Below are 25,820 nucleotides of genomic sequence, written 5' to 3'. Positions count from 1 at the left end.
TGTTAATTGTTTTACTGCTTTAAAAAATATTGCAAGGTGTATAACAAAAGAAAGAAATTTACGAACAGATCTAATAAATTTTAACTTTATTTTAAATTTATTCGCCAAGGTTTCACGCTCTGAATTTAATTTAAGGTTTCACCTCATTACTAAATCTTTAACAAATCTTTCATAATTGCAGTAAACATGGCTAATAATTGTTTATCAAAAGTTATTTCACTCCTGGGACAACAGCATTAAAATATTTATCTAGCTCGCGACAGTCCCATTTAAATTACATCTCCTATTAAACCATCTAAAATAATTTAATGAAGCATTATGATAACACATTAGAGGAAATAATGTGCTTAATAGCTTCTCTAGAATTAAGTAATTGCCTGTGTTCCTTTCTTTGACATGGATGTTGTATGCGATGACATTTAAAGAAAAATCTACCACCTAGTGAGGATAAATTCTGGAGAATAAAGCCTAATTAAAACTGCATTCATAACCAGTCTCTGATCTTAAAGTATTCACTTGAAGATAAAAGCGTGCGCTCTTGGGAAAATTTTCTTTACAAATATATGATTTTTAGAAAAGTGACTGTTACAGCTGAAGCAATTTTAATAACAAAGCCTAATGGCAAAGAAGCTAAATATGTACTCTCATGCACCTCTATATCTTTTGTTATAAAATAAATGTTACGCTCATGGAAACATCCCCTATAAATTTTGGTAAGTCAATATATTATGAAAGAATAATGCTTGTGTTCTATTTCCATTTTTAACCGACTTCAAAAAGGAGGCAGTTATTAGTTCATACCGTATGTATGTTATTTTTTTTTTTTTGTCCACTCACAGCATCTCACCTAGTGAACCGATTTCGATGATTATTTTTTCATTAGATAGGGGACGGCTCAACTTAGGTCCCATTTCTTTGTTTGACCATATTTGTTATTTAGAAAAAAAGTTATGGTCAAAAACCAGTAAATTTCATGCAATTTCGATATTAAAGGATTTAATATAAAACCCATTGTTGCATAAATTTGATGCCATACAGTAGTAATATTAATAGTAACTGTAGTGTAGTGATAATTTTGCATGAATGCTTCACTGAAGCAAGCATCAAGTTTCTTCAGCGTTATTGCTCTGTAGTGGGGGTAAACCTAACCTGGAAGCGAGATAATGCAGTGATTAAGGTCTGCTTAGCCTTCTCAATGCTACCAGGTTAGGTTTGCTTATATATATATATATATATATATATATATAGTATTTTTATCGTTATCATCTTTGCCAATAACAGATGATCCGGGCTAAATAACGAGATACTGGATTTCATCACAAGCAACTTGTATGCTGTCAAATGTAAATTAGTAAGGGAAAACGTAATATTCAAATTATTATAACTAAATTAGCACACAAATGAATTCCAAAGATGCGATGGTATATATATATATATATATATATATATATATATATATATAGTATTTTTATCGTTATCATCTTTGCCAATAACAGATGATCCGGGCTAAATAACGAGATGCTGGATTTCATCACAAGCAACTTGTATGCTGTCAAATGTAAATTAGTAAGGGAAAGCGTAATATTCAAATTATTATAACTAAATTAGCACACAAATGAATTCCAAAGATGCGATGGTTCTTACTACTTCTGAAATACATTTACAATAAAAAGAATGAAATAAAAAAAATTTGAAAAAAAAAATAGAACCCACTTCAAAATTGCTCTAAGAAGTGAAAAATAATTTTATTCTTTTTCATTTCTGTATGTGTATTTACATCTCTATTTATCATTGACATTTTAAGGATATGGTGAATTCCAGCGGTAAAGAAAGTACAGATTTACAAAAAAAAAAAAAAAAAAAAAAAAAAACGTTGAATTTCTGTGTGTGCGGAGATTTTCGTCGCAAAAATGTCTTTCCGTTACCGTTTTTTAAATTTAATTTAAAAAAAAAGTTACTAACAAAAAATTCTTGGCTTCGGCTTTTTTTGCAACTTACTAGGCTGTGTATAAAAATCTATGCATCAGTTTTTGAAAAATATGTATTTTGATAAGCCCACAGGCAGAAATACATCAATTGCTTTGCAAAAACTGTCCTTCCGTTACCCCTGGAATTCACCATATATTAAATACTAGCGGTACCCGCACGGCTTTGCTTGTAGTAGAAAATTAAAGGGTCATTGGTTAGCCTAAATATTTACAAATGCAGAATGATAAATTCCCGCCAATTTGCTATGCTCATTTGTTCGCCCAAGCTCAAGAAGTTTAGTCGTTCACGTTATAACTATTTGCTTGGGAAAATGTTCTTAAAATTGGAATAGAAAAAGAACAAAATCGAATTTTCGAAAAAGCGTATCGAGGTGCACACCCCCATGCCACAAACCAATTCTGTGCCATATTTCATAACAAATTGGCAGAACGGTCTACACTGTAAAAACAATTCAGAAATGTTCCTGGAAAATAATGAGCAGCTGATGTGCCCAATTTCTGAAAGTAACATATCTTGCAAAAGCCAGGAGCGTTTTCCGCTAAAATTCAGTAACCGACCTGAAATTATCGGGGAAACCTCCTGAAATATTCAGAAATATTCCTGCTTAGAGCCAGTCGTGTCTCTGGAACTTCCAAATATGATATAATAGCTTGGTACTCTTCTGCATTTTCAGGAAAGCTTCAAAAGCAGTATCGTAAACATAGCCACAGCTAAGACAGAATTCCTTGCAAGTATCTAGAATGTTACTCGCCTGCAATTCTTGCAAAGCCACGTAGTCCATAAACTGATTTCCGCCCTTTGGACGCCTTATCAGTCTAGACCGGCCGCAATCGAACTCAAGCAGATACACTTTATAAAGACACTTAGTTAATCTTTAAACTGGGAGGTAAAAATATTTTTTACAGCAGTGAGAAGTCTGAATTCGTGCGACTTGTAGCAATTAAGGAAACGTTTTGACGATGATATTTTATTTTGCCAGGAAGTGGATGAAAACCACTGAAATCCCAGAGCGTTACACGGAAATACTCAGTAACGTTTCGAAATTTTTTTACTGTGTAATAGCCAGTCGCGTCTTTGTAAAATTAGAGTAAACTGAGGAAAGTATAATATAATAGCTTGGCATCTTCCCGATTTATCTAGAAAGTTCCAAGAGCATTACTGCAAGCATAGCCAAATCTAAACCAGAATTGCAAATCAGTAACAGTAATTGTACTTACCTGCAGTTCTTGCAAATCTACGTAGTCTATATTTATTCGCTCCCTTTGGGAACTAATTTAGCAAGGACGACTCACATCATAAATGCGCTCAGTCAATATTTAAGCTGGGAGCTAAAAATATTTTTTACACCAGTGAGAAGTCAACTTGTAGCAATTCAGAAAGCTTTTTGACAATGATACTTCATGTTTCCAGGAAGTGGATAAAAACCATTAAATTCCCGAAACGTAACACGGAAATACCCAGTAACGTTTTGGAATTTTTTTTACAATGTAGGCGCTATGCACGTCACAAATATCCAGCCAAAAATCCAGACATTCAGCTTTATTATTAGTAAAAAGATTACGTTTCTAAATACACAATTTTTTAATCATGTTTTTTTTCCCGGTTTTATTACGGAAATGCATATAATATTGAACATTATTGGGCTCCGTCTGAATGGTCTCCCAGTTGTTCAAAGATGAATTATCATATTTTCTGTTAATTAGTGTTATACGTGTGAATTTTTTTTACGAGTATTTGATTTAATTTTGCAATTTTGCAAATTCTGGAAATACCTTTTATTGTAAGTTATTGCATGTATAAATGATAAGCGACGACTGTAGTTCGGTGTAGGGTAAAGTATTGAGATGTTGTCTAACAACTATTTTGAAATTTGCGAAATCACAATAAACGTTGCGAAAACTAATGATGATGGCGCAAAATCATCGATTTCAGATTTAATCACGTTGCCTAAGATGTTCTCATGAGTTATTTTAAAATAATGCAAAAAAATTCGCCTTAAGAAAATTTTTTAAACTTAGTTGCAAATTTTCTCGAAATGCGAACTATAGGTGATAAAATTATCTAAATGTAGAAATAATCAGAAGGTTGAGACGGCGGGAACGAAAAAGGGGTGGAACCTCAAAGAAATTCACACGAAACCTCATTTAATTCAGTAACAGACAGTTTAAGATAAATCCAAAACATTTTAAAATTACCCAAGCAAGGGGAAAAAAACTTAATTAAATAGTGCAAATTATTTTGCATTTCCATTTAAAAGCAAATTCAAGTATTTCGATTAAACTACGACCGTCTGCAATTATAAAAGTTAAAAAGTATATTTTATATTCCTTGGAAAAACACTAATGTAATGGTTTAGTTTTTTTAAACAAAATAATTTTATGTGTTAAATTTAAAAACATGGGAGTAAATTATAATTAATTAGTGCATTTCAAAGCTCTGTATTTTTGAGTTTTCTATAAAAACATCGAGGAATCAAATTTTATCAAGATAAAATATCTTGTAGCAAGTTTTTCCCAATTATGTGCAAATTTTAATGTTAAAACCTGCACTTTCATTGATAACTTTACGTTACTCATTATCTCATTTCAAATTTTTCGAATAAGTTTATTTGGTTAAAAAATACGTATGTATATTGTTATTATATTATACAGAGTTCTCGAAGCATAAAACGTTTCGATACGCTGCAGTGTGCATGTATAAGGAAAACAAAATGATTTTTTTTTAAATTATAGCTGCGTCATCCTGCTTTGCACGGTCTACCTCGAGGATAAAAATTATGTCAAGTGTTCGCGCGTGTTCGACAATGAGGCTTAAACAAAAAGTGTAGTGTAGTGCAGTATAGGAGTGAATTCAAAATGGTGGTGAACTACTAGTCATTTAGAATTTTTCTTTCGAACACAACCTGGTCGACAAGGACCAGCCGCTGATAGAAAAATGTATGTGTATGAGCATGCGTGTGTGTAGGACATGGACGCCACCGACCAGGAGAAGCGGATTGCTCAGGACCGGAGGAGTCGCGCCTGCAGAGGACGGTGGGATTGAAAAAGGAACCAAACATCAAGGACGGTCAAGTGAAAACAATTAGCAATCGTGGTTGCTCAAAAAAAAAAAAAAAAAAAAAAAAAAAAACCAGAGGCGCAATGATTTTCTCTACGAAAGCATATTTTCTAGCTTCAATGGGTCATATCAGCCAAGTTAGATCAGAATGTTTAATGCTATCTGAGTCGTACTTTGAGAACCACCATTAGAAATATACTCTTTTGCGCACACGACGATACTCTGTACGCCACACAATTGTGATTTTAGAATGATGGAGCGTATACTGCTATTGATCGATACTACCGCTTCTACCGTATCTCCACCACAAGTCACAAAGTGCCCACTGTAAATACTTAGGTTGATATGCCAGACCCTGTATTTACACGTGAGTTCCAAGCAGAGCAAATAGTTTTGCAGGTTATGTGCAAAAAGGTAACAGCATGATAAAACGTATAAGTTTATTTACATTTTTGAGTAATATAGGGGAGAACAGGAAGCAACGGAACTACTGAGTAGTGGGGCAACTGTTTTTTATGTTTACATAAAATATAAATAGCTTTACTAGCTTATTTAATACATGTAGTAGATCGGAAAGAATAAAGAGCATAAAGCTGCTAAATTTACTGGATAAGATAGATATATTATTTCATCTTTTGTTCTGGTTTATATACAGTTCTGGTTTATACCCCCCTTCCTCATTATTTCCTTTCTCCCAGCTTGTTCTGAAAAAGAACAAAATGTCAGGTTTTAAAGAGACTTTCTCAATAATGGTCTCAATTAGAATATAGATTTAAAAAACAATACATTGCTTAAATGATAGCGTATTGAAAATATGTAGTTTATAAAAATATTTTTGTTTACAAATCTTTGTCATCTTTAGCAAATTTTGGACAGCATATGAAATGATTTTTTTAATTCTGTTGGTTCGAGAGTTAAATATATTTTTCTAAATTTATTAAATAAAACAGACGTCTGTTAAATACATTGTAGCTTTTAATTATCTACTTTTAAGGATGAAATATAATTTTGTAAAACCGTCGTATACTTGTATCATTAACACAGAAAATTATTGATTATTTTCTTCTAATTTTCGGTGAAATTCAAAGCAAATGACTGTCATGTACGAAATATTATTAATGGAAAATATTTCGCGTTCCGGAGATAATTATTCATGATATAAATCAAGTCGGGAAAAACGTTCTGTTAAAAAAAAGGTATTTTTTCATTTGAATCTGTTTCGGTACATTTTATATTTTATTTACTTACTTTTTTTAATAATTCAAACTTTAATGAAATGAAGATTTATTTTAATGAATATTTTGACAATGATAAATAAGCTCTTGTCAGATCTAAAGAAACAAATCAATACATACTCCTTCTAACATGATTTTCAGCATTCATTTTTCAAAAGATCATCGATGTGAAGAGTTTCCCCATTATCTTTCCAATAATTAAGAACACTTATTCACACTTGAAAAAAGTTGAAGACAAAGAAATATTTATCGTTTCAATTTAATAATTAAGATTTTGTAATAATCATACAGTATACATTTTTTAAATTTAAAGTACTACAATAGTTGATACCCTTTTTAAAAATATATTTTGTAACATTTATTTTTTTATTGAACCCATCATCTTTGCATATAATACACACATAAAAATATAACTTACGTATTTCTTATGAAGTAAGTGCATTTCAGTTCTTTTAAAAATTATTTTGTTTAAAAAGCACTTTTCAGGTTTAAGGTGCAGTTATAGTTAGATTTTATGTGGCTTAATTAGAAAATGTAACGGGATCATGAAAACCAGTTCACAAATAATTTCCTAATACCTTTCAGAAGAAAGATGTATATCCTGGTTGTGCTCCTCATTTCTATGTTTACACGTTACAAAGCTTTGAGAAATTCGATGCATAGCTTGGTTGAGACTGAGACCAGTGAATCTAGAAGTCAATTTTGAGTACTAGTCCCTTTAGAGATGTCAAATAATCCTATTTATGTCTATGCACTAGATATTCACTCAAATCTGCGAAAAAAAAAAAAAAAAAAACGTCTGATTTAGCAACTACAATTTTAATTCGTAGTACATTAATTCACTTAAGCTCACGATTAACATGCTGCGAATTGTCTTACAGTTCGGCAGTCAATTTCGGCATGTTAAATCAGATAACAAAGAAAATCTTAGTCAGAAAATTCATAGACGTTATTTATTGCGCAAGACTGATTACATAATATGGCGTGTGGTTTGAAAATTTAATTCCTGCAAAATATTTGTGTGAACATCTGATTTTGTATAAGGATTTAAATTTCGCGTAGATGTGTAAAATTTTATCAGCGATTAATAAATGATATTCTAAATGCTTCTTTAGCAGTTTTTACTTCCTTTTACAAAAAAGGAAGTATTGTATTCGCGAAAAAAATTTCACTCAAAAATCGGCCTTAATTTCTATTTTTCTCTCCCCCCCCCCCCCCGAGTGAATGTTGAGTTTTTCTTTCGACCCGACCACACGTGGATATATACCTAGGAACCTACAGACGCCCGAAATATCCATTTTGAAGACCCCCGAGTTAATTACAACGAATGTACGTATGTATGTGCGTATGTGTGTATGTGTGTATGTATCTCGCATAACTCAAAAACGGTATGTCCTAGAAAGTTGAAATTTGATACGAAGACTCCTAGTGGGGCCTAGTTGTGCACCTTCCATTTTGGTTGCATTCGGATGTTCCTAAGGGGGGTCTTTTGCCCCTTTTGGGGGGGGGGGAATCATTTTAAATTTCGATTTAAACTCAAGTGGTGTTATAATTTATCGGACACTTGGCGATATATCGCCAGTCTTTTGGTCGCCAAGTTTTGTCGCCAGCTTAGCGACAAATTTGGCGATTTTTTTTTTTAAATTTTATATTTGGATTCAATTTGGCCACTGTTGGTGATATTTAGAGAGTAAACAATTGATTCACATTAAAATTGCCAATAATGGGGAAATGACATTAAATTGGAGTAAAAGGAAGTCATGTGATGCACACATCAGCTCGTTACTTATGTATTTTCGGTCCTTTATCCCTTCCACGCTATCCAGCATTTTTTATTGGCAAATCTTGGGGCAAAAATATCTTTTCATGGTCGTGGAAATGAATACGGAAGAAATAGAAGGAAAGCTGGAAATCGCTTTAATTTATGCCGTATGGATCTGGAATGATCATACTAAGTTTTCCTCCTTCTACAAAGTGAGCTTTAGCCGTTACTTTCAAATTAGTGACAAAAGATACTTGTTTTTTCATTAATATAACAATATCTCAAAACTAACGCTTCCAACAGCCATACGTATGGCCAAAAAACTTGTAGAAATTAAAATTCTGAACAAAATGAGTATCTATAACACATATCTTTGTTAAACATTAAGAACACAACTTAATTCCAAAGTTTGGCTAAAATCACTAATCAAGCGCTTCAAGACAGAACGTACCTTTCCCACTCCCGCCGGCCCTCCCCGAGACCCACTGGAATAGAACGTCGCAACGCTAAAACACATGGCGGTGCTTTCTTACCGACGGAAGCAGCTCACATAGGTACGTAATCATCAAGTTGACGTACTAGATGTTGCTGAAAACAATTTATTTCATTACAATGTAACAAAGAAATGAAAAAGGATCCTATCTTCATACAGAACTCATTTTAGTTCAAAAAAGGAAGCGCAAAAATATTGATAGGTTAATTTCAAGCAGAACTATCCAGAAAATGTGACTGATTTTGAGTGACATAATTTGATATTGAAAATCACTATCATGTTCAAGTTACAAAAGTTTTCCAGTTCACTTTTCTTGCAGTAAATCAATTTTTTTAATTACATAATTTGAAGAAAAAGTTTTGCTGTGAGAAATGGTACAGTCATAGAAAAAAAAAACGAAACACTCGATCGTATTCAAAGACTATTAGCACAAGAGACACGTGTAAGGTGTCATTGTTTCAGAAATAAAAAGTTGTACATAATTATGGTAAAAAATTGTTGTTAAGGGGTCGTCTTCATATTAAAACGAGCATCAACTTCAAATTTTTCAATGAGAACCCCCTTTTTTTATCACATATTTGTAATCAGCATCCTTTTTTAACATTGTATGCAAAGTTTTGTTTGATTCGATCCAGCCGTTACTTCAGAATCGAATTTTGAAAAATTCCTTTCGTAATGTTAAAACGTATTTTGATATTTTTACTCATAACACAAAAACTAGATTAGGCACGGCAAAGATTGTTTTTTTATATCAAAATATGAATCAACCCAATAATAAATATATAATTTACAAGACCTAAAATGTAATTTTAGTTTTTTTATGAATTATTTTAATATTTTTTGAAAAAAATATGATCTGAAACTATATTAAATTTTAACAGAGAAACAATCTAGAGGAGCTTTTATGTAGGAATCCAAAATTTGAGCTCAAAATATTCAGTAGTTTTTTGCGCTATGTTTAAAAATTCATTTTTTCCTACTTTAGGGGGACCGTATACTTTTTTAAAACAGAAATTATGAAAGTTGGCTTCTTCATGAAAAAAAGAAAAAAATTGTTCAACAAAATAAGCAAACCAATTATAACGTGATTTTTTCTATATTAGAGGTTGCCGTCTATGAATTTTTTAAATGTATAAATTTTTTCGCTGTCTCTGCAGAAGAACAACACAGTATTGCAACCGTCATTTTTTTGTGGATATCGTTCAGACGTCAATGTTTAAATAATGCGAAACACTACTTCATTGTCTAATAAAAGAATATTTTATAGAACTTTTAAATTAAAAGCTACACTTAAAATACTTTTTTTTTTTTTCTTTTTTTTATTTTTTTTTGAGCAATCACGATTGCTTTTTGTTCTCATTTGACTGTTTTTTGATGTTCCGTGCCTTTTTTAGCTTGGACCAGAAGCCTCTGCAGCACCACCGCCCACCGTCCTCTGCAGGTGGCGCGGCGCGGCTGCTCCGGTCTTGAGCTATCCGCTTCTCCTGGTCGGATGCGTCCATGTCCTACACACACACACACACACTCACACACGCCTACGTGCATACACACAGGTCTACGCACACACACAAGCCTACACTCTTACACACACAACTATGCACACGTAACCGCCCAGGAGGAGAGGCAGGCTTGGGGGAGGGGGGGGCAGGAGCTGTTTTCAGAAACAATAACTCCAATGAGTAGGGTCCCAGTTCATGATTGCGAAAAACATAATTTGAATTCAAAATTTCAGAATTCAAATTAATTTAAATTTTTTTATTTTATCCTGGACGGTTACGTGTGCATAGTTGTGTGTGTAAGTGAAGTAGGCTTGTGTACGTGCATAGACCTGTGTGTATGCACGTAGGCGTGTGTGAGTGTATGAGTGTGAAGTCGTGTGTGTGTATGTGTATGAGCGCGGGTGTGTGTAGGACATGGACGCCATCGACCAAGAGAAACGGATTCCAGGAGGCAGTGCTCGGAGCCGCGCCTGCAGAGGCCGGTGGGCGGTGGTGCTGGTCAAGCTGAAAAAGGAACCACAACATCAAGGACGGTGAAATGAAAGCAATAAGCAATCGTGATTGATCAAAAAAATTAACATGCACAACTTTTTCACAGAAACATACAACAAAACCTCATTGTCTTGCTAGTCATGTTGCAATAGACAGTGTAGAATTAATGGCTCTTTCCGGTGATAATTTACTAAAAGGAAAAATTATTGCCTTGCCAAAATCGGGAAAAAGCACTCGAAAAATAGCCAACAGTGTGAAGTTTCGACTTTAACAGTATTCAGATGGGTGAAAAATATTTGCTCTTAGATAAATTTACTGGTTTTTAGAAATTATTATTATTATTATTATTATTTGTATAGTGTTTGAATAATTTTCAATGTGTTAAGATGTAAGAAGGGAAATGTCAGTCGCATTAGTAGACCGCGTGTTTTGAGCTGTATTCTGCACAAAAGTAGTAGTTGTAGCTAATTGTGAACTTTTTTTTTTTTTTTTTTTTTTGACTTCATCAAAGATTTAACAAAACATTAATTTGCGTGTTAGATTAAGTTGAGTTTTTGTCTATTCTTAACTGTAATTAAAATACTTATTTTTCTATTTACTTTCTCGGTCATTTTGTCCGTGTATTTCCATTAAAATCATCCTCGCAAGAAAAAGATAAAATTTCAAATTATTTTCATTTTTGAATAACATGGAAAAATATCGACGAAAAAAGAGTTATAATAAATTATTGTTATCAACTACTATATGCCTATCTTATTAAATGCATGTTTTTCAGAATCCAATATCTAAATATTCGGCTCGAACTTTATGACACTGGAATTAATCCTACTTTCTGATCTTAATCTTAAAGCAAACATCGGGCCACACGCACCAACTTCAAAGGCTGAATGTGGCCCGCGTCTTCACTGCGACATAATTACCCCATTCGATGGCTGCTGTGAGTCTTAATAATGAGCACAACTGCCCTGAACTAGCTATAACCAAACACTGAAGCAGGTGTCATGTCATTGAAGCTGAGAGTGCCTACAAACTGGTGGATGAAGAAAATTTATCTCCCCAGTGAGATGCCTTAAACATACAGCAGATAAATTTACTTTACCTACCAGTTTATTCGAACTCTCAGCTTCAATAAGGTGACTTCTGCCTCTCACACGATTAGTTTCGATTCCAGTCTGAGAAATCTATAGCGAGGACGAAATTGTAGTCTCGGCTGGATAGATCAATCCACCTGTCGGGTATGCTGCGTATAGTATTACTATACGTGCGCTAGCCTGATTCCTGATATTACAAAAAATGTTAGTTCGCAGGTATATAGTGCGCGAAACAAAATCAAATAATGCTAAGTTTTGTTTGTAATGTTGCAAAATCGGAGAAATGACAAGAAGTCAGATTTCGGTTCACCTTGGTTTAAGCTAAAATAACTTTTGTCTTTTTAAATTACGGATTGGACCATCTCGAATCTCGTTGCTAGAAACAGCATTGGGAAATTACTTTCCTAAATTGCTTTTAAGAGACATAACATGTTTAACTAAAACCGCCGATTGTGTTATGCTTTTTAAATAATACCACGCATTATGATCCTTATCATCAAATTTGGATTTGAAACGAAGTCTCTTTTTTTTTATTACAAAAAAGCCGCTAGAACTATTACACACTGTGTTTGTCCACTGTGTTAATTCAAATAACCAAATTTTTCCCAAATAAAGTTCGAGTATGAACGGTTTGCTTATTAACGGGTAATTATATTCTGTTTCTGTTTTATTTTTTAGATTGATACTTCGTTCATTGTATGTATTTAGAGCAAATTTTCACGGAATAAATTGACCTTGCTTCGCTCGAGTCTCCAATCTATTTAATGCTGCGTCTTACCACGTAGTGCGGTACATTTTTTATATTTTTGTGTTCGATGACCCAAACTTCTGCCGATGTTCTGCGAAATTAAAAAGGCGCAATTCCATTTTACATCAAAAGACTTTCTGTTCATTCCAAAATAAACCTGCAATGCAACATAGGTGCAATACATTTTTCAAACATATTCACATCATATTTCTAGTTATAAGGTTGCATATTTACTATGAGGCTAATTTGCTGAATGATTATATAAGCAATCCAATAGGTTCATATTAAAAAAGGCAAAAAGTTCCGTTACTTTTAATTTGTCATTATTCGATTTACTAAACAGCGATCTATACGATGGACCCGCCAAATCCCATCCATCTTTCTTAGATTAATCCAGATAGACAAAAATCAATAAATATTTAAATATTTTAACTTTTTTTTTTCAAAAAAAAAAAAGTTTTCGACTGTAAATCGCTTTTTGCCGCTACATAATCGGCTAAAAAGTATCGAATTACGGAAAAAAAAGAGAACTTCAAAAAATCATGAATTGAGCTGTATAATCTCGATTTTTTAAGTGCTTACATTCCGTTTAAGCCGTGACCTTGAAAGAAGCGTTTTCAATGTGGTGACGGTCCCTAAAACGTTTTTCGTTAATAACTCCTGTTCTACTGCACGGAATGCAGTGAAATTTCGTACCCTGGCTGTATTTTGCGGTCTAAACATAATTATGTAGCAAAAATTAGGGGTTCCCATTCGAAAATCAAGAGTTGGTACTCATTTTGCTTTGTATATGGTCCCTTATCAAAATTTTACCTACGTTGTTTTAAAGAAGACTTTAAACCAAGTCGGATGACACCTTTCTTTCCTTCCTAGCATGTATAATGGCTGAATAATTAAAAGTGTTTCGTTTTTTTTTTCTATGACTGTACCATTAGATACAATTATGCGTTTAAGCTTAATTCACGTTAAAACAGCTGTGTTTAAAGTTGAAAAACCGATAAGGAAGCAAGTGCAGTTAGTTCGAAAATACTTGTAACCATGCTTTAAACTATATTTATCTCCTATATTACGGTAGCGAAATAACTGAATAGTGGGAAAAAAATGTATGCATAGTACCAAATATTTGCTAAAAAAATATAGCACCAAGCGTAAATGCAGAATCTTTAACTTAATAAGAGAAGCGAAACATCTTGAACTTTAGTTTCGTTCCTAGCCGTTTCGTTGATATACTGCATATCGTTAAAATGCGGGCTACCTCAAAAATGTTTTTATTGCACTCTAACAAACGCAAATCAAGTATGTGTGTGTCCCAAGACATTCATTCTAGGAAATAAGCGAATCGAAGCCTGTGAAACGAACACTGGTACTGCTATTTTTATTAGGGAGATGCTGAAGGTGGTAATGTCGTGGTAATTGAAACTCAAGGCAATAAATTGAAGAGGGTATTGAAGATTTAAATGTTAAGACCTTTACGGCGTCACTTTTATGCTCTTTAGGGATTCTCAAATGATGAAGTGAAAAACCCTCTGAAGGTTCTAAAATCTGCAAAATGTTTTATAGTAAGGTAGAGTTAATAACTAATCTTAGCTTTTGAATTTTTTGTTTAGGTATGAATGATAAAGATATTGTAGATTGTTCCAATAAAAATTGAAGTGCAGTTTTGGTCTGTTTTGGGTATTTATGAAAACCATTGACGTATAAGAAATGGCGCTTCTTATATATTCGCTTATAATAATGTATTAAATGCTAGACATTCATTGATTTTTCGTGGTCTAATGCAGGAAAATATATGGCAGTTCATTAAGGGCTCGGTGCATACACGATGGAAAAAATATTTCACTACATAGAAAACATAGAAAAACTTTAGGATTGAATTTGTTAAAACACACTGTAAAAATGATTCAGAAACGTTCCTGGAAAATAATGGGCAGCTGATATGCCCAATTTCTTCCAGTAACATATCTTGGTAAAAACCAGGAACGCTTTCCCGCTAAAAGTCAGTAACCTTTCTGAAATTAACCTTGAAACGTTATGAAGACGTGCAAAACCTGCCCTGTTAAAGCCACTCATTCTGTAGAACCTTCTAGAAAAATTAAGTAGGTTTAGTGTAATTGATTCGAACCTTCCAAATTTACCAAAAAGGCTCCATAAAAATCAGAGCGACTACGGCCAAAGCTATGCAAGAAGGAACCAAGCATATCTCTTGCCTGCAATTCCTGCTTTGCAAAGCTGTCGCTATCCATTGACATTTTCGCTCTCATTGGGAGCTTAGTCAATCTGGACAGATCGCAAGCAACCTTAGGTCGATACACTTAATAAACACGCTCATTCAATCTTTAAACTGGTTGCTAAAAATATTTTCTACAACAGTGAAAAGTCTGCACGCGTGCAACTCGTAGCGGATCAGGAAACTTTTTTGTGATGATACTTGTTTTTGCGGAGAAATAGGTGAAAACGTGTGAAATCCCGAGACCTTCCACGGAAATAACAAGTAACGTTTCGGAATTTTTTTACAGTGCATATTGGAGCGAGGCATGAGTGTTTACAGGTTCGAAAACGTATACATGAGAGATGTATCATTTACTTTTCTTTTACTTGAACTAATTCTTGAACATTCAAAGCCTTAAAAGGCAATCAACAACGTTTTGACGCACATGCATTGAAAAGGGGGTTCCCTGTAACCCCGAAACACAATCTGCTAATTTTTTACGCTAAAACGTTGTTGATTTCCATTTACTTTATCGCACAAAGGTATTTATTTATTTCTTATTCAAAGCCTTGTTGAACTAGTTTTCTTTTCTAAATATATGACTTTCTATACATATGGAAGTAAACTTGGTTAAGGTTGTCAAAACCGAAATCACGCAAGTATAACATACAGTAAGGTTTAACAATGCGAAAATCTCGCAAAGTTGTTATTTTGTTTGACGAAATGGATTCGTGTAAAAATGCTCCGAGTTAACTTTTCGTCAAATGAACTAAAACTTTCGATAATTTGAGCATGAGTTTCCGACCCAGAGAAAATGGAATCGTCGTAAGTGACGAAATTTGGCTTATGATTAAAGAATCCTTGTAAAGTGCGCGATTCATTTCTGAGAGAGAGATAAAAATATTCAAAAAGAAATTTTCTAACGGAATTTTGTTTTTTAATTTACAATGCAAGATTTCAGGTTTTTGAGTACTCACCAAACTGATGAACAGACTCTTAGCAGTTTCATTCACATTTTTTTTTTCAAACAAATGTGATTATTTTGTTTTCCAAAGAAATCATAATATTTAAAACATCATATAGAACCATAACACAAGACTCCAAACCTCACTGATAATAGAACTAAAGGAAAGGTGCATCGAATTTTACTCTGATGCTTTTTCATGAGGGTCGATAGAAACATCATTCAAAAATGATACTACATATTTTCGATTTTGATTTAGTTATAATGCTTGCTTCCTTTGGCATCAACTTCTGAAAAAAGTACTGAAAAATACAGTAACTTGAAGATAAAAAGGAATAGAGGGAACATAACTTCCTCAGTGAACGCTTGGGGGATTACGCAAAATCCCCCGAGTTCTTTTTTATACTCTGAGGGATATGCTATTGAAATAGAAATGAGGATTTGTTATCCGAAGATATATGTGTTTGGTTTGCTTGCCTTTAGAGCTTTAAAAAGAACTGGTTGTAATTTTCTACATTTGAGGCGGTGAGAAGCAAAGGGATGTAAGTGGTAAAATTAAAAATATGGAGATAACTAGTACACATGGTAGGTGAATCTCTCCTCTGTCTTGGGGCAAGGGATGGTACTAGTAGCCCTAGTAGTTTCTGCTACACAGCATGATTTAGAAAAAAAAATAATGAAAGCGTACCAAGGATGTTATCTTTGAACGCGTTTTACTCAAAACTTGAAATTGTCTACTTACATCCCTTTGCTTCTCACTGCCTCATTTATTCTTATCAAAGAATCTACAAAAAATAAATAAATAAAAATGAAAGTTTAAATGACAGCGTGGCCCGCGACGGTACATGACAACTTCCATTTTTCAACCTTTTTCACTGACTTGTCAGAGTGTAAAATATTAAAACTATATAATACAGTTTTCAAATGCGCAGTTTTGACACCTCAGAGACTTCATGTTAATTTGGGAACTTTAATTAAAAAAGTAATCATTTCTTTCTCTTTATATTTTACAATGTAAACTTCCTGTTAACGCGTGCGCTGATTTAAAAAAAAAATTCTTTTTAACCTTCTGATCTCTTTATGGTTTCGACTGAAATTCGAAAAAACAAAGTATTGCCTACTGAGATATTGTTGATTGAAATACTTAGATGATTTTAGATATATTTATCCAAAAATAAAATTAAATAAGTATTTCTTATAAATATCCCGCATACAACTTGTTCAAAGCTATTTACTGAGACAAAAGAAGAAAGAAATAAAATGACTTGAACAACAATAAATAAAAAAAAAACGAAATTTTTATGCCTAAGAGAGAAATTTAAAAAAAATGAATCATTGGCATTCATTGTTTCATTGTCGTATCTAAGATTTTTAAATAAATGTCAAGCAAATTTTAAACCATAAATATCCGGGGAAAAAGATACAGCATATTTGTGTCAAAACTAATATTTTCAAGTGCATAATAAATTTTTCCACGTTTTATAATTCATGTCTCTTACAACGAATGCAAACAATGCCCTAGAAATGGACGAATTCCACTTGCTACGGACATTGATCATCACCAGAAACATGGGAACTGAAGTAAATAGTATTTACTAAAGCTAGAACTCTTTAAGTTACCAACGCTCCCCCCTTTATTAAAGCCAAGTAATGAATAAATTTCCTTCTTCACAGAATAGCGGCAGCTTTGAGAGGAAGTGCTTTTATGTGCATAGTACGGGGCTGGTTTATTTTCGAAAAACAATGACTTGTTGTTTTCGTTTAGAGAAAGACTACTTTGCTAAATTTATTCTTTTTCCGGGTTTTAAAGAAAAGAAAGTTTTGTTTCGTTTCTTTTTCCGCATTTGCATTTTTATTTGAACATAGTTATGGTGGTATGTTTCAGAGAAATTTTTCACAGTGCAGTTATCTTATTTTTAACAGAATTGCGACATGAGTAACATTACAAGGACTTTTACTCAAAAGCAGAATGAGGCTTATAGAGAAACCACGTATTACGACAACTGAAACGTGAAGGAGGGACTTTTTTCTTTGCTTAGTAGGAAAAGGATAATTCTGTAATTACTTTTTTGTTATGTATTTTTTATAAGGCACTGCAGACAAAACTTCTTTTGCTCTAGATACATTTTTAGATAGCTAAAAATTTTCAACTTCCGTATTTAGAGTGGATTTTTGTTATAAAACTGGATAGAGGAGACTGGGGATACTTGATCCCCACTTTAGGTATTAATTTCTTTTCTCTGCTGCAAATTATCATTTTTTAAAAATATTTTGCGTGAACAGTATTTTTTTTAATTGAAATTAACCAGATAAGTTTGGTAAAATGATTTGTTTTCATCGTTTTCATAAATAGATCATGTATCTCCACATCAAGGAATACATGATCCCTTCATGGGGGTACTTGATCCTAATGAGAAAATACATATACTTTTACATGAAATACACCGCCAGCTCAGTCAATTCCAGCCGAGGACTGCAATTTCGTGCTTATTAGTACTCATCAGCCCGGCATAGGACTAACCGAGCTGGAGGTGGAAAACCTCTTAAGGAAGCCAAGAGTGCCAAACAAACTGGTAGCTAACATGACCAGACATGTCTGGTCAGTTTGTTTGGCACTCTTGGCTTCCTTAAGAGGTTTTCCACCTCCAGCTCGGTTAGTCCTATGCCGGGCTGATGAGTGCTAATAAGCACGAAACTGCAGTCCTCGGCTGGAATTGACTGAGCTGGCGGTGTATTTCATGTATTTCTGCCTTTGCCCTGGCTATAGGGCGGTAACTTACTGAATACATATACTTTTGGTTAGATAAGTAATTTACCTATGAATTTTAGTTTTCTATATAATTTTTCTAAAAAAGGACAATATTTCTATTTTTTTTCCTTCGATAATAATAATATGAACACAAAAATAATGTTGTTTAAAATTCAACTAGAAAATTTGTAGAAAAGTATACACAACTTTAATGAACTTATGACACTTTTAATCAGTTATTTATTCTACAATACAAATATGAGCAATATGTTTTATAATTAAAACTAATAACTTTTTTAAAAGTATCGGAATGCAGCTAAAATTGCAAAAAATAACTACTCCGAAAACTACAAAATACAGCTTATTTGCGTCTTGTCTTGCACTAATAAAATTAAGAGTGTTATCAGTTTAATGAATTGAAAAAAAAACAAAGAGAAGAAAAATGTAAGTGTCAGTATACTTATGAAAAAAAAAAAGACAGCCTAACAAATGTTTTCAAAATCTGAAAAGTCAAATGCTAACATTACAGTTGTTGTAGTTCTTAAAGTTCTACTAAACCTAACTAGATGTGGCAACTTAACACAATCATTTTTATCTATTACACTTTTGCCATTTTTTTTCCGGAAAAATTAACTGATTTAGCATACTACTTTTTCGTTTTAAAAAACTTATTTCAACTTCTGGAAATCCAACTTTGAATTCTATTTGATCTAAACATAAATGGGCAACTATCTTTGTCGTTGTAAATCTAACTATAGCAAAATTTTTTTTTTTCAAACAAGGATCATATTTCAACTTGTTAAGGCTCATTTGGCAATCAGAACATAATTCATCAGTAGTGTTTGTTTAAGGTGTTATGTGTAGATAAAAACCCCGAGTTAGGTTAATAAAAGTGCAAGATGATATTTTAACTATTTTGCAGATTTGCTGCAGTGATTGTTTATATCTATCACTTATTATTCAAAGTAATAGGGGAATGTGGGGCAAAGTGAAATGGTTAAGATCACTTACTTTCTTCAAAATGGACAAATCGGAAATTTGTTTTGAAAATTACGGTTCATAAAGAAAGAACATTGTATTTCATAATAAATCTTGCGTTGAAGTAGTATTTTTTTTATTTTTGGCTGTAAATCTGAGTCTTCAAAAAATGTGGAAAATTTTCACTTTTTTTCCCATGGGGCAAAGCGAAAAAAAAAATATTTTTCTAACGAAATATTTTCTATTTTGACTATAAAACTTTTTTTGATCAAAGAAATCAGTAAATTAAAGGTTGAATGAATAAATCAAAAGATAATGAAACAAAAAACGAATAATTAAATGAATATATTAATTGATATATGAAGAAAAATAAATAAGCGAGTAAAATAATGAATGAATAAGAAAAAAACTGAATGAATGAATAAATAAGTGAATTACTAAATGAAGGAATGTAAATCAAGTAATTAATAAATGAAAACGTAAGTGATTTTGAGTGAACGAAACAAACTATTTCAGTATCAATAACTTTATCATTTTATAGTAACAAAAATAATTTTTGACTTACAACAAAATATTACAATATGAGTATCATTTTTCAAAAAAATTGCCTGTATTATCCAATGCTTGAATCTTCGGCGGTATTTTTTCCCTGACTGGAATAGGCTACATATGGTACTATATAGTTAAAATAATAACAAATAGGTGGAGCTAAAAACAGAGTAAATATTTGACCATTTCACCTTGCCCCGCTATTTCACTTTGCCCCATGTTCCCCTACTTATTATTCAAAGTAGATTACATACACTATATCACCAAAAGTATCGGGACACTTTCAAAAATAAAAAAAATTTTTAAGGATTTCCCAAGAAATAAGAGACCAATTGCTTTGTAACTTTTGTCACATCAAAGGTATGCTTCAGCTGTCATTTTCAAATAAAAGTTATATCACCCATGCGTTTAGAGAATCCGCAAGAAATTGGGGGAAACAAAAATGTTTTATGATCATCATTCATCGTAAAAAGCTGAGAATAAGCTGTACATTTCAGAATTAGTTAGCTTACTATATAACAATTATTTTACATATTTTAGAGAAAGTTTCACTGATAGTGACAAAAATATATGTATTTCTTCGAAAACTACGAATTTTACTTGAAGGTTTTTTGCCTATAACACGCAAGTTTTTTATCAAAGCTTATCAATTTTTCAGAACACTTGAAAGTACATAAGAGAAGAATAATACTAAAATTCAGAAGTAAAATGTTGAAAATTTGATGAACTGAAAACATTTCCAGCAATTAGTTATCACTGTGCATTCGCTAAAGATAGCAATTTATAACTTTCGGCATTTAAAACACAGCTAGGTTATCCAACTCATAATTAATTTCCAGTTCAACACGTTAAAAAATCAAAAGTTATCAGCGATCTAATGAGCCGAATCTCAATAACGCTTGAATAGGTGGCAAATCGTAAGGTATCGTTTGCAAATTATCTGTTTTTTATTATGAATCTCTCGGAGCGATTGCAAGCAAATGTTGCAAACTTGTAAACGATCCCTACCGGTTTGCCACCTATCCAAGAATTATTGAAATTTATTTCATTAGATTACTAGCTATACTATTAGCTGATTACTTTCTGATTTTTTAAAGATATTGAACTGGAATTTAAATAATGAGTTGGGGAACGTAGTTGGGTTTTAAATAATGAAAGTTATAAGTTGCTATCTTAAACGCATGTGCAGTGAAAAGCAATTGATTTAAATATTCATATGTCGTTAATTTTTCGAAAGTTTAATTTCAAATTTTAGAATTATACTTTTCTTGTGTACTGTCAAGTTTTCTGAAAACTTGTAAGTTTTGATGGAAAACTTTCCGTGTTATGAGCCAAAAACCTTCAAATGAAAAAAATGCTTTTATCTTCAAGAATATCAGTGCTCCTTTCTCGAAAGTATGTAAAATAATTCTACGCAGTAAACTACCTAATGTCGAAAATTTACAGCTTTCTACCAGCTATTTACGATAAGGAATGATTAAACTATTTTTTTTGTTTTCCTCAATTTGTTACTGATCCTTTAAATGCATGGTCAAATTTTACGTACTTTTTTATGTGAAAAAAGCTACAAAACAATTGGCCTCTTGTTGCTCGAGAAATCCATAAAAATGTGAGTTTTCGAAAGTGCCCTAATACTTTTAGTAATATAGAGTATAATGTATGCATAGGGTGTTCCGTTTGAACCAGCAAGACCTCTAATTTCGCAACCATTACTTCTAGATGCATACTTCCAATTGCAAAAATGTTCATAATCAGATGCAGAGTTAAGCTATTAAAAGTTTGAAGCAAAATAGGAAATAAGTCAGAAAATACAAAAGTTAACTTTTTATACGGGACCTAGGTCCCCTAACTTATGGTTAAGGAAATAATCTCCATTGGAAAATATTACTAATACAAAAAACTTGACATTTGTGCGACCAAAACTCAAGGATATATTCCAGTTTGAAGTTTTAAGGGACCCTACAGAAGATGATATTGGAACTTATCGCCCTTTTAGTATTTAAAGATTTATGGTTTTCATTGCTATTCAAAAAAAAAAAAAATAAAGCAAAAGATATGCCATTGTACGCAAAAACACACCACAAAACCTCGAACAATTTGAAAATTCACACTAAATGCACACATATAATTTTAAACCCTTGTTCACCGTTCTATTTCCCCTCACAAGGCGATATTTATGGCAGGTGTAAAGTGGTTTAAGTCACAAAACGCTGCGTTCCATAGCTCGGTGAATATTGGTCGAACTAATGTCAAACGTTTTGTTTTGAAATAATTTTTCAATGGAGAAAATTTCTCGAAACATAAGTAAGGGGACCTAGGGCCTGTATAAAAAAATATATTTTGCATTTTTTGACTCATTTTTATTTTTGCTTCAAACTTTCAGCATCTTAACTCTGCATCTGATTTTGAACATTTTTGAAAATGCAAGTATGCATCTAGGACTAACAATTTCGAAAATAGAGGTCTTGCAGGTTAAAACGGAACACCTTGTATATACTATCCGACAGAGATTAGTCGACATCGGAAACCGCACAAAAGCTCTCAGAGAATAAAAGCAATAAGCATATGGAATTATATATTCACATACGCAATCCTGCGAGCTGCAGAGCTCTTTATCCAGTTTCGCGAGGAAAGCAACCCTAGATAAAGAGAAGAAAAAAGTGTTTTGGGTATTTGAAAGAGCACACGAAAGATGATATAAATGGCCAATGTGCACCTCGTTGACATTAGCGATTTCTAGCATAAGAGCAGCTAATCATATTGTAACAGTAGCATATCATAGAGTAACAGTGCGACTTAAAGTAAGTTGAACTAAATGACTGTCTTGATGTAGTTTTTTAAAAAGTTAAGACTTGCAATTAAATATTACGTTAGAAGCTTCTACGCTGCAAAAAACGATGACTTCATGATACTTTTCAACTTTAAATGTCTACTTAGATATTTTACAAAATGCATTCATGCGTCACAATGCTTTAACGTAAAAAAGAAATAATACCTAAAGAAAAAAAAAATGTGAAAATGATTAACTAGCTTTTTTGTTTCTTTAAAAAGTTCCTTCTATTTTTTACTTTCTAAAACACTGCAAATGACAAGTATCCATCCTAAAACTTGTAGAACGAGTAAAGAGTCAATCCATAGCCGTCTGACAATCTGTTGTTAGGCCGTCTCTCGAACAAAAATGATCGATTATTTTTACGCATCCTGCATCTGACACTCAATAATGAGAGGATAAGAAAGAATAATAATAAAAACCCGGAATAATTTGGGGTTTTCTTGAAACCTCTTAAGGATATTTTGAAATCCATTAATTTTGATGTGTTTTTCTACAAAATATGCAACAATTCCGAACTTAAAAAATGCTGTTGATTATGCTTCAAACCACGTGTAGAATACCTTGTAAAAGTCTACAAGATTTGTTTTTACAGCTTTTTAGTTTAGTCCTTTTTTGAAGCAAATGTCATAATTATATTAGTTTTAACTTTGTAATTAAATGATTACGATATGAGCCACTGTTTCAATTGAATTCGGCAAAGAAACATTATGTGATTAAAGGCTTAAAAATGCCATCAGGAAGATCTAATTAATGCATAAATAATAGTAATAAAAGCAAAGTCAGACAGTTAGATTTTGATTAAATATAGCTCATATTATTCTTTTATTAAATGTTATTAGGAAACTCGAAGGACTTCCAGTCAAAAAAAAAAAAAAAAATCTTCATTTTTTTCAGTAGCATAATGTCGTTAATCTATATTTAGCGTAACTTTAAAGGAAAATATCCGATTATCCTATATACGTTTATGGTTATTATCAATATGTATCATCCATTTCGTGGAGACTAATATGCATTGCAAGGAAAACTTCAGAATATTTTGCAGGAATGGGAAAGATATTTTGATGACTCCCATTTGCTTCTAGATATACCTATGCAAGACACACACATATATAATCTTCTCTTTTACAATATCTTTCTTTGGGAAACTAACCAGATCAATTCATGCTCCCAGAAAGCAAAGAGGTGCAAGCGCGGAAGTTGAAAATTCTGAAATATCTAGTAGAAGAAGTAAACCCAAAGTGAGTAGGTTTTCGAATTTGCGACTTTTTAACTCTGGTAAGAATCTTAGGGACCTTCGCGTATTGACTAATTACAGGCTGGAACCACAATTTCCTAGCTTATGGTGTTTTTTTTTTTTTTAACATTTCGATTTTCTCTATTTATGAGAACTTTAAAATGGTTCATTATGTGTCATTGTTGGTTCTAAGTATTTATTCTGTGATATTTATCAATATTATTTAAGAAGAGGCTTTGCATTTTGCGACTTAGATTTGAGTGTATAGATAGGTGGATGAAATTAGTTCAAGTGCTTGGACATAGTGGGTAAAGACAAAGCAGGTAAGTACCCGTTTTGCTTCATTTGGGCAAATTAAATTAAAGACAAGAGTTTCAGATTATTTTTTGAGTTTTCAGTAAATACAAGAGAAGAACACCCCTGGCGTATCCGATTACTTGTTGCCAAGTATTATCACCAAAATATCTCCTACCTCTACTCAAAACAGCACAGGTCTGATGGCAACTGAATCAGAAGCAACTGCAGAGGAGCTGAATTTCCTACTATTAAGGATGCAGCAAATTGATTTCGATATATTGTATTTCAGAGTTGTGAGTTACGTTACTGTCCAAGTTGATTTCATCAAATATATTCAACCTCACCCGCTATGCACGAATCGGACCCCGCTTAAGGCCTTCCACATGGACAAAGCGGGTTTTTGGAAGGGTTAAGCATTTTTAAGAATTTTTTCGTTAAAAATAAGTATTTGCTTGAGTTTATTCTTTTAAATATAAACAATGATTATTAGAGAAAATTATTAATGATAAAAAAGTGCACAATGTAAACATAAAATATGTTTTTACTATCAAAGTTAACGTACTCGCTTTGGGTTTACTTCCCTTACAACTGGTAGAAGAGATTATCTTCTGTGTTGGGACAAGAGATGGTAAACGTAGCCTTGGCAAGTGCTACTATACAGAATGATTAAGAAAAACTTTCAGTAAAAGCCTGGCTACAGCTTGAACTTCGCACGCGTTTTATTCAACACTTAAAAAAAGTTCCCTAGTATCCCCTTTCTCCTCACTGGTTTTATTTCATTAAAAGAGGTTTTAAGTTAATTTTTAGAACGTATAACGCAATTTAACATTGCTGACTCTTCTTTGAACAACTGATTCAGTATTGATATCAACGCTATTTTTTTTAATACATGTGTAATTGTGAGTTCGGTTTTGATTTTTGTTGGTGTAGAGTAACGGCACCAGTAACAGACAAGGGTTCAGTAACAGACAGTCGTAACTTTGGACTTAAATAATAAGAATTTTAGGCGGGTAGAACTGATGTTGCTGCGACCCATGAATACGGTACAACCAACTAGTATTATCAAACTGAATTTTATGAGTCGGTTGGTATTTACAAGGCATTGGTGGAAGGTTATGAACAACCACCTCGAGTATCGTCAGAATTGTCGGTGTCTGTTACAGGGGGTTGGACCATTTTTTTCGAAATTGAGCAAATAAAAATAGAATTAACTCATTCAGAGGATCCTGAAGCAACCAAACGTTGGATGAGATGTAGTTGCATGAGGTAAAAATAGTTTTAAACACTGTAAAAAAATTCCGAAACGTTACTGGTATTTTCCGTGGAACGTCTCGGGATTTCACACGTTTTCACCTATTTCCCCGTAAAAACAAGTATCTTCACAAAAAAGTTTCCTGAATCGCTGCAGGTTATACACGTGCAGACTTTTCACTGTTGTGGAAAATATTTTTAGCAACCAGTTTAAAAATTGAATGAGCGTGTTTATTAAGTGTATCGGCCTAAGCTGGCTTACGACCTGTCCAGATTGACTAAACTCCCAATGAGAGCGAAAATGTCAATGGATAGCTACAGCTTTGCAAGGCAGGAATTGCAGGTAAGAGATATGCTTGGTTCCTTCTTGGATAGCTTTGGCCGTGGTCG

The sequence above is a fragment of the Uloborus diversus genome, chromosome 8 (genome assembly GCF_026930045.1).
Source record: "Uloborus diversus isolate 005 chromosome 8, Udiv.v.3.1, whole genome shotgun sequence".
NCBI classification, from domain to species: Eukaryota; Metazoa; Arthropoda; class Arachnida; order Araneae; family Uloboridae; genus Uloborus; species Uloborus diversus.
Note: the sequence above shows the minus strand (reverse complement) of the source record.